The sequence below is a fragment of the Citrus clementina genome, unplaced genomic scaffold (genome assembly GCF_000493195.1).
Source record: "Citrus clementina cultivar Clemenules unplaced genomic scaffold, Citrus_clementina_v1.0 scaffold_5, whole genome shotgun sequence".
NCBI classification, from domain to species: domain Eukaryota; kingdom Viridiplantae; phylum Streptophyta; class Magnoliopsida; order Sapindales; family Rutaceae; genus Citrus; species Citrus x clementina.
Window position 1 is genome coordinate 8,830,678 of NW_006262201.1, and position 19,704 is coordinate 8,850,381.

Below are 19,704 nucleotides of genomic sequence, written 5' to 3' on the forward strand. Positions count from 1 at the left end.
AACCATTAAGCTAGTTTAACACTCAACCACAAATAAATTTAGTTCATAATTTGTGAAATGTAAATAAACAACCAAGTTCTAGCCATCGAATACATCTTCATGATCAATTAATAACAAATAAACAAGAAAAGAAAGAGAAAGAACAGAGTCCAATTGATTCTGCAAGTTCTTTTGCTGGTGCAGCCTTGAATTCTAATAGGGAATTATGTATCTTCATTGTCTTTTTTCTGCTTTTATCTTGATTGACGGCCTCCTCCTTTTCTTTTCATGTATGCTTCCTTTCATAGTTGCAAATTAGGGTAACTGGAAACTTTAGGGTGCACATCTTCAGATTAGGAAATTGTAGATCGCAATATTCTAAATATTCTGCGCAGATTTTTTTATCAATGCTCGAGGATTACTACAACAATAGCTACAGCATTTGCACTGTTCTAGTCTTGCTTCAAGTCTTCTGTAGCCATGTTCGTTTGTCCTTTTTATAAGTCCCTTGCAATAGCATCCTTTTCCATAAAATTCAGGTTTCTAATTACCTATAATTAAGCACATGGTTTAGGCATACAATTATTCTAAATCACACAAACTTCATCAAACTTAAACTAAGATAGATGTTAATGCAAAACAACATCGAAATGTACTAAAAGCACATTAATTACTCTCTAAATAGTCTTGATTTAAGCCCAAAAGTCTCATGATAACTCTCATTTCATAGAGTTATCAGCTACCTACAAGATCCTAACATAGTGTGTGGGCCACCTACAAGATCCTAACACTAGCATTTGAATTTATTTGCTTGAGGAAACAATTTTTGCCTCTACTGAGAAGTCCGAGCAAAAATTGATGAGCACGATTCAACCTAACGAGCATCTACAACTAGAAAAATGGTCAAGGATATTGGAAGTCTTTCTAACATTAACCCTCCGACACTCAAGTCAGTTACACAAATTTTCACAAAACAATATGGTTTATGAATATTTATGCAAAAAAATCAATAAAAATGAACCAAAAAGAAGAATGTAAGAAAAAATTCTCCTTTCAAATAAGAGGAAGAAGTAAAGACATGATAAGAAAGGATAGAGATAAGGTGAGGATGAAGAATCAATACAAAAATTAAATCCTTTGAGATCATGTAGAGAATGAGATGATATGGAGTTTTTTCAAAAGTTCCCCAACATTAGCTTTCTTAGGAGTTTTATAGGGATCTAATCCCTCCCCATGGATTACAATATAGTGGGGTTTTGAGGATAGAGTCCAATCTCCCACTCTTTCTTGGACTATGGAATTATGGATTTTAAGGATATGGTACAATCCTTAAATTTAGGGAGAAGATGGGAAGGTGGTTTTGACTGTGGCTCTTCCCAATTTACCTACTTCCTCTCCTAATCCTACTCGCCTGTTTCCTTCAGGCTATTTTAAATGGCGAGGCGAGCACAACTAAATTTCAAGGATAGCCTAATTGTGGTCGCCCTATTTTATCACCCAAATACTAGGGAGAGAGGGAAATTCAACCCTACCCTGGAAATCCCATGTTCCGTAACCCATAGGGATGGATTTTAATCCCTATAAAACTCCTAAGAATACCAACGATCGGGGACTTTTGAAAAAACTCCGTCCTATCTCATTCTTGACATGATCTCAAAGGTTTGAAATTTATGATTTGTGTAATGATCCTAAATTTTGTCAATTTCAATTTATGATTTGTTTAGGATTTGTTTCAAGAGTTCACATTGCCAAAATTACAAAGCGACTAGTTTTAAACCGTTTGTTTCTAGAAACCCGTACAATAAAGCATTACATTTTTGCCGTGAGGCTCAAATTTTCTATGGACAATCTTGCTTATAAATAATGAATTATGATTTCATCATCTTTCCTAATTTAATCTTGAAATTGCAACATCTCTCATACATCATCTTCCTCTCAATCCGTGCACATAGCGTCTGCCAAAGCTGAAATGTTGCAAAAGCTTAACCTATGAAGGGGATAAAGCATCCCACCTACAGATCCAATGATGAATCCAAAACAACTCCAGCAATAATGCCATAATGAAGCTCGTTGTTTGATGATTCATTTGGCCAATCCCACACATCAGTTCTTGGATGAATAAAATCACATGAATTGTGTCTCTGCACAATATCACCACACAATCTTGGATGCCCTTCAAAGCTGGAGCTTGGAAACGTATGAAACTGACCTCCTGATGGTATTGTCCTTGAAGATCATTGTTGGCGACGCTGAATGAAGATAAAAAGTGAAGATCAACGAGGGATAAAGGGATTTTGCCATGCAGATTGTTTTCAGAAAAATCTAATCCCTCTAATTTTGTGAGCTGAAATATTTGATCAGGGATTTTGACACCGGACACAATAGATGAGAAAGCACAACGTCACACACTCAAGAAATCACAAGCTCACCACCACAGCAAACAACAAAAGGATACAGAAAATATTCACCACCTAAAGTTGTTAAGCTAAGGATACAGAGCTTAAAACACTCACCACTCGATGGAATCCACCAAAGAGATACAGAGTTTGATAATAGCTCAAAGTTCATTCAATTTCCAAAATTAATCTCCGTCCTTTGGTTACAACTACATAAGCTTAAATAACTTTCTTGGAAGAATCCTCCAAGCATAGGTTTACTAGAAAGAAACCCTTCAAATAACTTGACTTTAAAGACCAACATTAAAGCTAGACATTAATAAAACATTGGTATGCTTAAAACATAACAAAGAACATTAAAAAAAAATCCAAGTCCCGAAATATTCTTCTTGACTCAAAACTGAACAGTCTGCACTTAACTGATCATAACTTACTGTAGAAAACTCCAAATTTAGATTAGTAAAATTCATTGGAAAGCTAACAGAAATATCTTTCCAATGATGTATGGCTCGAAAATTAATTCGATCTCATGCAGTACAGTTTAATTTCCAAAGATGCCCCTTTTGCACAGAAATTCTGCTCACTTGATTAATGTAAGAACTTGAGCTGCACTTGGTATAACTTGATTACCAAATATTTCAAACACTCCTGTGTTAATCTCCCCTAGTTGAAAAAAATTTGACCTAGAGTTTTGATAATTTTCTTCATGATAAGGAGACAAGTCTGATATGTTGAACATTGGCGAAACATCATAGCCATCTGGTAGCTAAATCTTGTAAGCATTATCACCAATGCGTTACAACACTTTAAATGGTCCATCAGCCCTTGGTCTAAGTTTAGCAAATTTCCCAGGTGGAAAACGATCTTTCCTAAGATGAACCCAAACCAAATCTCCTTCCTGAAACTTAGCATGTTTTCGATGCTTGTCTGCAGATTTTTTATACTTCTCATTTTGCTTCAATATTCTATCTCGAACCTGTTCATGCATCTTCTTGATACTTTTAGAGCGTTCTTCAGCCTCTCCACTAAATTGATGATCAGTCAAAAGTGGAGCCAAATCCAAAGGACTGATTGGATTCTTGCCATAAACTACTTCAAAGGGACTTGAACCAGTAGTTTGATGTATGGAGTGATTGTAAGCAAATTCAATCTGAGGCAAAATAAGATCTCATTGACGAATGTTCTTGCCCACATAACTTCTCAAGAGATTTCCCAAGCTTCGATTCGTCACTTCAGTCTGACCGTCAGTTTGAGGATGATGAGAAGAGCTGAATTTAAGAGTGGTTCCCAACTTCCTCCAAAGAGTACGCCAAAAGTGACTCAAAAACTTTGAATCCCGATTAGAGACAATGGTTTTCGGAATTCCATGTACCTTCACAATCTCCTTGAAGTACAAATCAGCCACATGAGAGGCATCCAATGTCTTGTTACACGGAATAAAATGAGCCATTTTTGAGAATCGGTCAACCACCACCATGACAGAGTCTTTGTTTCTTTGAGTTCTTGGCAACCCAACAACAAAGTCTAGACTAACATCTTCCCAAGGAGCTTCAGGGACTGGTAAAGGATTGTATAGGCCTGTGTTTTGACCATGAGCTTTGGCAATATGACAGATTTTACACCTCTGCACATGATGCACAACATCTTTATCCATCTTTGGCCAATAGAAATTACCTTGCAAGCAAGCTAACGTCTTATCCCTTCCAAAGTGACCTCCAACAGCACTGCCATGTGCCTTCATGATAATAGATTCCCGTAAAGAACACTGAGGAATACATAAATGATTCCCCTTGAAAAGAAAGCCATCATGCAATTGGTACTGATCATATGATCAATTCTCACATTCTCTCCAAATCCTGCCAAAGAAAGAATCATCCTTGTATAGCTCTTTCAAAATTTCAAAGCCTACAACCTTCACTTGCATAGAAGAAAGCAATGAATGTTTTCGACTTAAAGCATCAACCACAACATTCTGAGCACCCGATTTATGCTTGATGGTAAAATTGTAAGCTTGAAGAAATTCCACCCATCCGGCATGTTTTCTACTAAGCTTCTGCTGACTATTGATAAACTTTGGTGCCTCATGGTCGGAGAAGAGAATAAATGGCCTTGAAAGTAAATATTGGCTCCAATGGTTCAAAGCTCAGCAAATAGCATACAATTCTTTGTCATAAGTTGAGTACTTTCTGCGGGAGTCATTCAATTTTTCACTAAAGAAAGTGACTGGTTTCCTTTCTTGGCTGAGTACAGCACCAATTCCAGTATTAGAGGCATCACACTCAACTTCAAACACCTTGCTGAAATCTGGAAGTGAAAGAACAGGCGCTTCAGTCACCTTTCTCTTGATGATGTCAAAACTCTCTTGTGCCTCCTTGGTCCATTTGAAACCTTCTCCTTTCAAGCATTCAGTTACTGGAGCAACAATTGTACTGAACCCTCTGATAACTTGTCGATAAAAAGAAGCAAGACCATGAAAACTTCGGATGTCATGTAGCGACTTAGGAATTGGCCAGCTCAAAATGGCCTCCACCTTGCTTGGATCCATTTTAATTCCATCTTTCGATACAACATAACCCAAAAAGACAAGGCTATCAGTGAAGAACCATCACTTTTTCAAGTTGACATAAAGCTTTTGATTTCTCAAAATCTCGAAGACTTGGCGAAGATGCTCCAAGTGTTGTTTTTCATTTTGGTTGTACACAAGGATGTCATTAAAATACACAACAACAAATCTACCAATCAGAGGCTTAAAAACGTGATTCATCAGGCGCATGAAAGTGCTTGGGGCATTAGATAGACCAAATGGCATAACCATCCATTCATAAAGTCCATCCCTCGTTTTGAAGGCCGTTTTCCATTCGTCACCAGGTCTCATTCTAATTTGATGATAGCCACTTCGAAGATCGATCTTAGAAAATATTGTAGCACCATAGAGCTGGTCTAGAAGATCGTCAAGGCGTGGAATAGGGAAACGATAATCAATCGTTATCTTATTCACTACTCTACTGTCAACACACATACGCCAAGACCCATCTTTCTTTGGTACCAATAAGGCAGGAACAGCACAAGGACTTTTGCTATCTCTCACCAACCCTTTCCCTATAAGCTCTTCAACTTGCCTCTGTAATTCTTCGCACTCCTTTGGATTCATTCGATAAGCCGCTTTATTTGGTAGTACAGAACCCGGAATAAGATCAATGCAATGTTGAATGTCCCTCATGGGAGGAAGGCCATGTGGTAATTCTTCTGGAACAACATCTGAGAATTCTTCAAGCAAATACTTCATAATCAGAGGCGACTCATTGCTATCTTTATTTTCCTCAAACACCACCAGCACGTAAACTTCACTACCCATTTCAAATTCTTTTTTACAATCTAAAACATTCAGCAAATTGTTTTCCACTCCTTTGATAGGTTTGGGACTTTTCTCTACCTTTGAAGGACCCAGAATGACTTTACTTCCATCTTTAATGAAAGTATAAGTATTCCTATAACCATCATGAACAACCCTTCTATCGTACTGCCAAGGACGACCCAAAAGCAAGTGACATGCATCCATAGGGACAACATTGCACCAAACTTCATCTTTATATTTATTCCCAATAGAAAATGAAATAAGGCAACGTGTGTTTACCTCATTCTCATTTCCCTTTTTAAGCCAAGAAAGTTTATAAGGCTGAGGATGCTGCTCCGTTTTGAGCTTCAACTTCTTCACCATTTCAGTTCCTACCACATTCTCAAAACTGCCACTATCAATAATGACATTACATATCTTTCCATGACAAGTGCATCTGGTGTGAAAGATATTCTTTCTCAGCCAATCTTTCCCATCTTCACAAACAATACTCAAACTCTTTTGAATAACTAGAGAGTTTCCATCATCAGCATATGTAACTTCTCCATCTTCAACATCCTTTTCGACACTAGGATTCTCGTGATCTTCCACATCCTCGTCATCGCTTTCCTCTTCAACAAGGGCAACCACCCTACGATTAGGACACTCAGAAGCAATGTGCCCATAACCATGGCATTTAAAACACTGACGAGAACTAGCATTCGAACCACTTGCTCGCTATTTAGATCCTTCCCCAATATCAATCCTCGTAATTTTCTTTGTAGTAGAATTCGAACCAGAATTATGCTTAGAAACAGAGCCACTCCCTCGATTGACATCATGAACTGTGAACCGAATACCCCCGCCACGAGCATTTTTTTGTTGCTTTTCCACCTTAAGAGCAAGTATGCATACATCACTATAAGTCCAATATGGTTGGAGCTGGACCACATTAGCAATCTCAGGTTTCAAACCACCCAGATAGCGTGCGATCGTATGCTCTTCCGCCTCTACCAAATCACACTTCATCATTAGGTTGTCGAACTCTGCTGTATAGTCTTCCACTGACAATTCCTTTTGCCTGAAGTTGTGGAACTTAAGGTAGATATCTTGCCTGTAGTTATCGGGCAAAAACTTTCTCTTAAGATCTTTTTTCATTTTCTCCCAAGTAACAATTTTCCTCCGTCCCTCTCGTTCCCTTTGCCTCTTAAGATTTTCCCACCATAAAGAATCATACTTTTAAAGTTTAATGGCAATGAGTTTCACTTTACGATCTTCAGGCACATCTCTGTATTCAAAAATGCGTTCAACAGTATTAAGCCAATCAACAAACTCTTCTGATTGCATTCTTCCTTCAAATTCAGGAATTTCGACCTTAAAGTCGAAAGGCTGATAAGAATCGCGATGCCTATGAATTCAAGAACGAGAAGAAAATTCACTATTGGAGCTTTGTTCCTGGTGGAAGGGATTATAATCTACCCCGTCATTGATTGAGCCTTCTTCTTCCGAACTACCATTAGGAGCAGCTTCTCGAGTTCCTTCAAGGTGTTGTAATCGTTGCTGAAGCTGTTCTACTTGCCTTCTAAGATCATCCCTTTCTATATCACCCAAGTCCCTCTCACGAACAGGAGGCTCTGCAACTCTTGCATTATGCCGACGTCGTTGAGCCATAAATTTTCAGAACCCAATGCTCTGATACCAAATTTGACACCAGACACAATAGATGAGAAAGCATAACGTCACACACTCAAGAAATCACAAGCTCACCACCACAACAAACAACAAAAGGATACATAAAATATTCACCACCTAAAGTTGTTAAGCTGAGGATACAGAGCTTAAAACACTCACCACTCAATGGAATCCACCAAAGAGATACAGAGTTTGATAATAGCTCAAAGTTCATTCAATTTCCAAAATTAATCTCCGTCCTTTGGTTACAACTACATAAGCTTAAATAACTTTCTTGGAAGAATCCTCCAAGCATAGATTTACTAAAAAGAAACCCTTCAAATAACTTGACTTTAAAGACCAACATTAAAGCTAGACATTAATAAAACATTGGTATGCTTAAAACATAACAAAGAACATTAAAAAAAAATCCAAGTCCCGAAATATTCTTCTTGACTCAAAACTGAACAGTCTGCACTTAACTGATCATAACTTACTGTAGAAAACTCCAAATTTAGATTAGTAAAATTCATTGGAAAGCTAACAGAAATATCTTTCCAATGATGTATGGCTCAAAAATTAATTCGATCTCATGCAGTACAGTTTAATTCCCAAAGATGCCCCTTCTGCACAGAAATTCTGCTCACTTGATTAATGTAAGAACTTGAGCTGCACTTGGTATAGCTTGATTACCAAATATTTCAAACACTCCTGTGTTAGATTTCACCAGAGAAATTGTTCAGGCTGAGATCAAGCACATGAAGAAACATCACGTTACCAATTTCGATGGGAATGCTGCCATTTAGGCCGTTGTTTCTCAGGTATATTGCTGGAGGTAAGCTGAAGAGTTTGTTATATTGTTGATTGTAAAGAGCGCATTTTGTTTCTGGCACAAAGAGAGGCAATTGAAGTTGGTTACCATCAGCTCTGTTTTTGGCCTCTTGCAATGCCAGAGCTGGCAGGCCACAAAATTCTTTCGGAAACTCTCCGGAAATGGAGTTGTAAGACAAATCTATGTAGAAGAGGTTTGGCATATTTCCTAACCATCCTGGAATCGGACCAGTGATTTGATTTGATCCCAAGTCCAAAACCTGTAACTTCTTTAACTTAGCAAGCCAAGTTGGGATTTGGCCCTTGATTTCGCAATTGCCTATACCCAGAACAAGAAGATTTTGAAATGCATATGACGAGATTGTTATCTGGTTTTCATCTGGAATTGCTTCGTGGAAAAAAATTTTACAGAGGAGGAGCATCCTCAGGTTCTTACAGCCCATCAAAATCCCGATAGCTCCAGTGATATTGCTCAAGTTATTGTTATTAATTGAAAGGTAAGATACAGATACTAGTGCAAGTATCGTAGGAGAAATTTGTTCCTCTATCTTGTTACCAGACAGACGAATTGCAGTCAAAAACATGCATGAAGTGAGAGTTAATGGGAAACTACCTGTAAAGTTATTGTTTCCGAGGTCTATGGTATGTAGATTGTGAAGGGTAGAGAAATTATATGCGGAGAGATCTCCTCTAAAGTTGTTAATCCGTAAATTCAATGTGATGAGATTAGTGCAGTTCATCAAAAATTGAGGCAAAAAACCTGATAGGCTGTTTGTATGAAGCTTCAAAGATTTCAAGTTGGCGAGTTTCCCAATATCTTAGGGGACCAAGCCACTGAATTTGTTAAGAGTTAAACTCAAGAATACTGAGGCTTGTGAGGTTGACGACACCATTGCTGATCGCTCCAGAGAGTTGATTAACAGGTAAGGAGATATCTTCAAGTGATGCAGCGGCAGAAACGTCACCAGGAATTGATCCTGATAGGTAACTGAAACCTGCCCGAAATGTTTGAAGCTTGGAGAAATTTCCTAGTCCAGAAGGAAGCTGGCAGTGGCCCCTAAAATAATTGTGGGAAAAATCCAGGATCCTGAGGGAGCACGAAGATTTATTAAGAGATATTGCTGGAGAACTTGTTGTGGCTGACATTAAGAGTAATCAAATTTTCAGCCAGCTAAAAAAAGGATGATGGAAATTGGCCAGAAAAAGAATTGTAAATCAAATCAAGAGTTTCAAGATGAATAACGAAAGAAAAGGAACCGACGGCGAGAGAAACGAGAGGTGATTGTGGGAAAGATTGAGATGACAGAGATGTGTCAGCTTTCCAGTAAACGGATAAATGCTGCCTCTAAGGCCTCTGTCGGGTAGCCATAGATGAGTGACTTGAGCTTCGGAATCGCATTTGATGCCTTCCCAGAGGCAGCAATCAGTGGAGAAAGACCAATTCAATGGAGGATTAGATGCATTGAAGTTGAGCGATAAAAGGGTTTCTTGATCTATTTGATTGCAGGCTTGATCAAGAGAGGCAAAGCGTGACAAGAATGCTTATGAACAAATCCATTGTTGTTCTTCTTTGAAGTTTCATGCTGCAGGTTTGTTAATTTTTTATGGCCATCGTATGAATGGAAGAGAAAAGACTAGAAAAAACAAAAAGTCGGTAGTTGCTAAAAATTAAAAAATTAGAAGACGGATATTAATAATTTAGCAATATGTCATTTCTCATATTCAAACTCTTTAGTAACATATAATTAGTAATGGATATTTAAAACTTCAAAGTTTGACGAATTCTCATGAGTAATTAACATATACGTATGTATGTGTATGTATGCGTGTGTGTGTATGTTGATAGACTAATAAATAATAAAATATTTCATTTCTTTGTGTACAAGCTACGTATAACCTGCTTTATGGATTGATTCACAATATAGATGTGGATAACTCTTGCTTAATGGCGTCACAAGGTTTTTGGCTCAATAAGGATGAAAGAAAACAGAGATGTTGTTTGGTTGCTGAGAAAATAGCTAAGAAAGAGATGTTTCTGGAATCTGTATTATTATTATTATTATTATTATTATTATTTATTATTCAACTCAATTTGTTACAAGAATACAATCTCTCTATATATATACATCTCTTAAGCATTATTATCATTACTAATTGACAACTAACTATTAACTAATTACAATTTGAAACTTCAACACATAATACACATTGTGTTGCAACAAATTTTAACGGTTTATGCTGAGCTGTCATCTTGCTTTCTAACTTCTGACGTCACAATTATGTTTTCTTTCTTTAGCTTAGACTATTCCGTCTTCTTCTATATGAAATGAACTTCCTTAACAACCCCCTCAAACTCAAGGGACAAGGAAGAACGTTGAGTTTAGCACTTAAGTAATTAAACTGTGTAAATGAAAGGGGTTTAGTCATTATGTTTGCAACTTGCTCTGCACTTGGCACATACTGAATATTTAGCTCCCCTACAACAACCCTGTTTCGAATGAAATGCATATCGATTTCAATATGCTTTGTTCTTAAATGATAAACAGGATTTCTAGCCAATTCAGCTGCACTTATGTTATCACACCAAATTGTAGGCTTTTCTGTGCAACATACTCCAATTTCAAAGAATAAAAATTATAACCAGATCAGTTCTGCACTAGTTGAAAAGGCTCTATACTCACTCTCTACACTTGATCTGGTGATGATGGATTGTTTCTTAGATGACCAAGATATTAGGTTGTTACCTAGATAAATACAATAAGCACCAACCGGTTTCCTATTGTTAACATATATGTTTCCATAATGTTGATTTTGATGATAACAAACAAGATTAAGAATGATTAGTCTTTTAAGCTCAAATTATTTTTTATACATTTTAAATAAATCATTATTTTCCCATTATAAAGGTTTCATATTTAATGGAAAAATGATGTTATGGAATTAAAGTGTTTTGGACTAAAATAAAAGTATTTTAAAACCTTTGATATTGTTTTAAAATTTCGAATTTGGACCTATTTGAAAATATTTAAATATTTTAGGTCATTCTATAATTTCACATAGTTTGGGTGAAATCATAATTTCAGAAAGTTTTGGGATTGACAAAGTATTATTTAGAAATTCTGAAATTGGACCTATTTGAAAGGTTTCATAATGTTTTGAACCATAATACAGTTTTATAAAGTTTTGGGGGTCAAACAGTAAATTTAGAAAATATTTCACTGTAGCAAGCGGCTAACTGAATGTGCAAAATCGGTAGGCCAGATGTTGGGCAGAATCTATCCGAATTGAAAGCGGCTAACCGGATCCTGACAAACGGTAATCCGATTGTTGGGCAGTAAGCTTCTGGAGCATAAACGGCTATCCGGATTTCACAAGCAGCATACCGGATGTTCAGAAATTCAAAATTGTGGCTGTAACGGAAACATTAAGCGGCTAACCGGATGTCCATAAACGGTAAGCCGGTTATGACCAAAATGTGCATAACGGCTAGTTTTTGAGCTCAAACTATATAAACTCAAAACCAATTCATTTTTGGTAATCTAAGCAAGCATAAACAAGTGCACACAACTTATATTGAGCTTCAAATTCGAAAATCATCATAGATTAAATCTTCATTGAGCTATCATTTGGATATCCACTCTTAAAGAGAGTTTTTGTTGTAATTTTCATTTCTCATCAAATTGTGAGTGTACAAGTGTGAGAAACACTTAGGGTGAAGAGATTGGAGAGATAATCTCTTGTTGTAAAGGTTCATTGACACCTTGAAGTCAATTGTAAACGTTTGAAGCCTTGGAAAGGCTTGGATAGTGAAATCCTCAAGCCCGGTGTGCTTGGAGGCGTGGACGTAGGCGGGGATTACCGAACCACGTAAAAATCCTTGAGTTTGCTTTTTCTTCCCTTGCTCATTTATTATTGTGCTTTCATTGAATTTATTGTTTTGGAATTTATTGAGGCATTAGATTGGATTGTTGTGTAGTTTGCTTAGCTTATTTTTTAAAAACCCAATTCCCCCCCCCCCCCCCTCTTGGGTTGCCTAGTTAGTATTTCACCTATCATCCAAGTACACGCCCAATCAGCATCCATAAAACTAGTGAGTGTCAGGTTGCCTTCTCTGAAGAACTTCAAACCATAATCTTAAGTAGCTTTTAAGTATCTTAATACTCTCTTGTAGGCCATGAGATGTTGTAATGTAGGTGTAGAAACATATTGACTTACTTTGTTGACAACAAATGCAATCTCAGGTCTAGTTAAGATGAGATACTGCATGCCCCCAACAATGCTCCTATAGCGTGATGGATCTTCAAGAAAATAGACCAGCTCACCTTGGACAACTTTCTGCAACTTCAAACCAATACTTATAGGAGTATCAACCCCTTTACATTCAATCATGTCAACCTTGGTCAATAAGTCTCGAATATACTTTCTCTGAGACAAATATAGACAGTCTGTATCATACAACACTTCAATGTCACGGAAGTATGACAATATGCCAAGATCTTTCAAAGCAAATGTTGTACTAAATCTGCCAGTAAACCTCTCTAATTCCATACTATTTGGTCCTATAATTAAAATGGAACACCCCAAAAATTTACCCATAAAAGCACAAGGGTAAAATTGGAATAAAACCTCACATCGTTTATTCTTATTAATAAACCTCAAGATAGACAATGATTATTCATACTCCAACTATATCCTTACGTAAAACATTTGAAATAAAGTCTCCAAAAAAAAAATCTCTAATCCAAAATAAAAAGTCTAGTCAAATTTAATCTTTAAAGCAACTCCAAATGTCCACTAAAAAAAAAAAAAAAACTCCATCTAGATACCCAAGCCACATCTCTAATCAATCTGCAAAATATTAGAGATGAGGGGTGAGACACCATCTCGGTAAGCAAATCCATGGACAATATTTGAAAACCTTTATCATTATACCTTTAAACATTTTATAACATCTTATAATAATATATTCATTTAGCATAAGGGATGGATTCATGTAAAAGCATTAAAAATATTAAAATATCATAAAAACATTAAAACATAAACATTTGGTAGCTCATACCTCGTAATCATCATCATTCATCATTTAGGGTACTATACCCCGTATTGTTCCTCGCTCATGGTACTATGCCTCGCATTGTTTATAACACATTGTGCACAAGATCATCATCATACTAGCAAGTTGGCCATAACATTATATAACATCATAACATTTGCATCTTATACATTACTACGAACTATGAGCCAAAACATTTTTGAATCCACCTTACATCCTTTCATAAATAGCATTTAAAGTCTTCTAAAACATTTAAGAACTTTTCTTTGATCATTTAATTCTTTTAGAAATTCTTTAAGAAAACATTTTGTTTAAGAAAACTAATTTCTTAAGAAAAATTCATTTTGAAATATATTTATACATTTATAGTGTTTTTATTTTACAAAATTCATTAAAATATTTTAGAAATCCGTTTTGTAAAAAATTTCTATTTAAACATAATTCTTATAACATAAATTGCATTTATTATAAAACACATCATGCATGAATCTACTTATATTGATCCGCATCAATCAACTCAATACCTTAAGAACAAACCAACGAGATCACCCACGTCCTCTAATCATCATAAAAATATCCTTATCAATATCATCTCTAACCTTAAATATAATCCCAATCATCCTTAAATCATAGGCACTTATACTAGCTCAATACTTATACATATTCTAGACATAAACATGAGTGTCCTGCACATGCTGATTTTTAATAACCTATACACATGTCGGAAAACCATGAAAATTTATAGAGGTACTGTGAACATGCATAAAATTGCTTACAAAATTTCACAAAAATAAGCACAAGTGAAAATCAAGTCAGAATATTGACCTTTCACTAAAGTAACAAAATTGTCCAGTATTGACCAAAATAGACCTTTACCAATTAGGAATTTGTAAAATATTCTATAGTACTCAAAATAATTTGTTTCTTTTTTCTAATTACAGTAAACACATTCACAAAGCAACTAATTAAAATTCATAATTTTTGGACGTCTGAAACTATTTTAAAAGCATTTTATTTCCGACAACATCTAACATGTTTAGAAAATTCCATATTTGAAGACAAAATTTCAAAAATTCATATCTTTTATTTTACAAGCCCATGACGATTCCAGTTTTTCAAGATAGAGAAAAGATTGAAATTTCATTATAAAATCCTAACATGGCATTTAATATTCATAAGTTATCCCAAACTATTACATGTTTCAGCTTCTGCAATTCTAGTAAACAGTTTCCAGATCGGCAGCTGCAGCATGTTATGATTTTTAATAATTTAACCATAATGAATAAAAATTATGAAATTGAACATGAAATCATATGAGACATAGATCTGTTGATGCAAAAGTCACCATAAGTTTTAAACATGTATAACCTTATGGAAAAAGTTCCAGAAGTGAGAACTGCCGCTGAAAATCAAAATTTTCCAGGACCAGTAACCCAACTTCGAAAAATCATAACAATTTGCATACTCAGGGGATTTCAACACAAATCCTGTCAATGGAAAGCTTAGGATGTCTAGTTCCATGATATGTACACGTATTCAGTTATTCTAATTAAAGAAAATGGTTTGAAGCAAAAAATGCAGACTGTTCATATCATCACAGCATTACAAACACACATATATTACCCAAATCATACTACAAGTAATTAAAGGCAGACAATTAACAAAGTAAATCTTATAATTCAAAAAAATACTTAATACCTTAAGGCAAACACCAAGCAAAGAAGTTATAAAACTTTCTTTTCCTTCTCCAAAGACTTATGTTTCTTTTTTTTTTCCTAGGGTTTTGTAACGATGTAGAAAATATAATACGACTTCCTTTTAAATACTTTTGACAATTAATAAATACTTTTAAAAAAAATAGAAAGCAAGAAAACGAGATTTTTAGGAAAATTCTTTTTTTTTTAATAAAAGATAATAACCTATGTAATTTATTTAAAACAAATTGATAAGTTTTACTCACACGCAAACACCCAATAATAATTATCCTACCCAATTTAATAAGGGTAAAAGAGGAAACAAATAACGGGTGTTACATAAAATATCATCAACATATACAAGGACAAGAATTACAGAGGTTGGATTTCTTTTGATGAAGAGTGATGTATGTTGAGTGTTAGAAAATGCATATTTTTATAAAGGAGAAAATCGTCATTTTACATTTCAAGTCTTACTAACAACCCTTACTTTTATGTATTTAAGGTTCTTGTAATTTAATTATGTGTGTTTTATTTTAATTAAGTATTTTGTGTATTTTAGGGGCATCATAGTCATTTCACAATAAACGAGAGATCAAACGGCAAAACAGACATCACTTTTGAACTCAGGATAGTCGAAAACCTTAGGAGGAGCATAAAAGGAAAAATGGCACTGTTCACATGTACGGTACTATTCACATGTACGGTATTGTCTACGTTACTGTTCACGACACTGTTCACATAGACGGATCGATGACGTGGCATTGACCGATGATGTGGCATTGACTGATGAGGTGTCATGATCCTGTTGGTCTAAAATTCTTATGAACTGTTGATGGTGACGTGGCAACATATTAGTGGACCAAAACTTGCACGTACGGTACATGCATTACACAGGATCATTTTCAACCAAACCGCATTACTGTTCAAAGCCGGGTCAAACCGCGTTACTGTTCAAAGTCGGGTCAAACCGTGTTATTGTTCACCCGCGTGGTCAAACCGCGTACTGTTGACTGATGACGTGGCGCAATCCTGAGCGTCCAAACTGTTTTTAATCCGATGGCCATGATTTACTCCATGTATCCATAAAAAGGGGGCCTCTCCCCCCTAATTTGATATCTCTGAATCCATTTTTGGACTCCATTTTCTGTAATTCTCTCTCCATCTTGTATTTTCTTCGTATTGTAATAAATTCCCATTTTGCCCCTAGTTTAATTATGAGTAGCTAATTTTCTTTCAAGCTTGGGTTGAAGGTGAAGTCTCAACATGTGTCATGGGCTTAATTTGGTAAATTTATTTTCTCTTCCCCTCTAGTTTTTGTGGATGTTTTGACTTCTCGTCGACAAATAATAATAATCTTGTCTAGATACCGCCTTGGTTACACCGGCTCTCTAGTATAAGGTTATTATTATTTGGCACGATAAGCCCTTAGCACCATATTGATTAGAGTATGGTTCATGAGGTGTGGATTCCCCCCTCATGATTTAATTGGCATTAATACAGATTATTTAGCCCATGATGCATGTTGATACGGATCCAGATACCCAAGTACGACATTTCAATAGAATTCTCTTCAATTTATTCTCGCCATTTCAATTCTAATTTTAGAATTTATTCTCGCCATTTTAATTTAAGTTTTAGCATATTCCAAATCATTTCCACCACAAATCCAACTACTCATTTCCAAAATTAATTCTACACACAATTAAAATCCACCTCCTCGTGGGATCGACACTCGTCACCATTAGTCTATACTACAATAGATTCGTGCGCTTGCGAGTACATTAAAATTTGCACAACAATGTATCTGAACAGGTGTTGACAAAACCCCATTTAAGTAAACAATCTTTAAGCTTATCATACCAAGCTTTAGGAGCTTGTTTAAGTCCATATAAAGACTTGTGTAACTTGCATACAAAATCAGGCCTTGTACTATTAATGAAGCCTTCTGGTTGTGCCATGTACACCTCTTCTGTTAATTCTCCATTAAGAAAGGCATTGTTGACTTCAACTTGCCTAATATGCCATCCATTCATCATTGCTAGGCTCAGGACTACTTTGATAGTTGCTAGTTTAATTAAAGGATTGAAGGTTTCAAAGTAGTTGATTCCTATAATTTGCTAAAAACCTTTGGCAACTAACATTACTTTGTATTTAGCCACACGGCCATCAGTATTATATTTAATCATATACAGCCATTGATTACCAACAATTTTATGATCAGCTTGTTTAGGAATCAAGGACCATGTACCATTGCTGATTAGAGCATCATACTCATCTTTCATAGCCTTTAACCATTTAGGATCATTCAAAGACTCTTGAACAGTAACATGTTCTTTATGAGTGAGTATAGTCATGTATACTTTAGGTTTGAAAATACCTACCTTGCTTCTGGTGATCATATAATGCATGTTGGATGAGGAAACAAGTGGATGGCTAGTTATTGGTATTGATAGTGATTCATTAGGAGCAGAATCAGAAGTTGATGTGTGAATAGGTGGGGAAATAGCATGTTGTAATTCTGAAACAATTACTGGCTATTCAGGATGAACTGAGGGAGTAGAACTACTACTATCAGGACTTGCAGAGTTGAGATGATCATTGCTGTTATTAGTGAATGTATGTATAATAGGAAGAGTGGAATGTGTATAGATTTGTTGAGGGGAGTATGAACAAGATAAAGAAGGAACATATTCAATTGATTTGTGAAAGACTGAATCTGTAGAGTATAGAAATGTATGCTCATAAAAATGACATGCCTAGCTATATAAAGCTTTCTTGAAGGATGTAAGCATTTATATCCATTATGTGATGTACTATAGTCAAGGAAAAGACACTTATTAGAATGGTAATCAAATTTGTGTTTGTTGTAGTCTCTCAAATAAAAATAACAGGCACAGCCAAAAGATTTGAGCATGTTGTAATCAGGCTTATGATTGAAAACCTTCTCAAATGGAGTTGAAAGATTAAGAACAACAGATGGTAGCCTATTAATAAGGTATACTAATGTATGAAAAGCATCCCACATAAACTTGAAGGGTAGTTTAGAGTGAGCTAATAAAGTCAATCTGATTTTAAATATGTGCTTGTGTTTTCTCTCCACCAAGCCATTTTGGTGATGTGTATAAGGGCAAGAATGTCTAAATATAATTCTAGATTGATTCAAGAAATTAGTGAAAGACATATATTCTCCCCTCCAATTAGATTGCAACATCTTAATGGTTGTGTTAAATTGATTTTCAACTTGCAGTTTAAAAATTTTAAAGATCTCTAAGGCATTAGACTTGCGTTTTAAAGGATAGATCCAAGTGTATCTGCTGAAATCATCAACAAAACTAATGTAATAACAGTAGCAATCTCGAGAGATTACAGGAGAAAGACCTCATAGGTTTGTGTGAATAACTTCAAGTACTTTAGAGGTTTTAGTTGAAGTGGAAGGAAACTTGAGTCTATGAACTTTACCCATTTGACATGCTTTACAAGTATGTTGAAGTGCTTGTTAAATTTGATGAGTAATAAAATGATCAGAATTGATATGTTTGACAATATGCTGAAAAATATAAGCATTGGGATGACTAAATCTATTATAAAGAAAAGTAATCTTATTGACTGATGGTTTACATGAAGAAATAGAAGATTAATATAAGACTTCAAGTTTGAGTTATTGAGTTTAACATCAGCAAAAGCAGAATTGATATAACAACATGACAATATGGAAAATGGTGTACAAAAAGTAGTGAAGGAAGAAATGTTATGAGATAAGAAAGAAGATGGTTGTTGTGATGATGACGACCTGTATACCATTTTCCATGTTGTCATATTGTTATATCAATTCTGCTTTTGCTGTAGAAGTACATGCCCCCTCAGAGAATCCTTTATATAGCAGATGTTACTAACAAATTTAATAGATAAGTGATTATCAGATGTAAGTTTAGAAATGCTTAGTAAATTCTTTGTAATGGAAGGAACAAGTAGAATATCTTTAAGTGCTATTTGTGGGTGATGGTGTTTAGTATTTAAACTTCTAAAAATAAGAAATGCATCACCAATGTGTGTTATAGGCAAACCTTTTCCATTTTCCAATGATGAGCTAATCAGAACCACTGAACTCTTCTATGATATTCATAGTAGTCATGTTATTAGTTAAGTGATGTGTTGCTCCACTATCAAGGTACGACCCTTCATCAGCTGGCCCTTCGAAATTTACAGCATAAGCAACTCCAGGTGCAGAAAATGTATTAGGTGTATAAGCATGAGAGTCAATAACATATGGATTTATACTAGATGATTGATATGGAGAGTAATTCATAGCATGAGAGCCAACAACATATGGTCCAAATTCAGTATATGGTTCAAAACTAGTCATATAAGCAGCCTTTGATCCTTTTCCTCTACCAAAAGACCTTGATGAAGGCACATAGTTTTCAATGTACCTATGCCAGTATACATCAGCATTATGACTAAATTTATGAAACATTTGGCAAATAGGGGTATTGTCACTAGATTCAACAGTAAATGGGCCATAAATTTGGTAAATGGATTTGTTGTGTGATGATGCTTTATGAATTTTCATTTGTGGTGAATATCCTCCGCCAAAATTATTACTACCATTACTATTGGGAAATCCTCTAGAATAAGCATGAAAGAACATTCCTCTTCCGCCATTGTGACTCTTGTTTCCAACATTAAGATGTCCATGATATCCACCATATCAATAACCTCCTCTTCTGCTATTACCCCTTCCTA

The 19,704-nt window shown here is 35.4% G+C and overlaps 1 pseudogene; it reads right to left on the minus strand.

Moving 5' to 3' along the window:
* Positions 1-1,991: 1,991 nt before the first annotated feature.
* Positions 1,992-17,315, minus strand: LOC112097854 (annotated as a pseudogene).
* Positions 17,316-19,704: the final 2,389 nt, after the last annotated feature.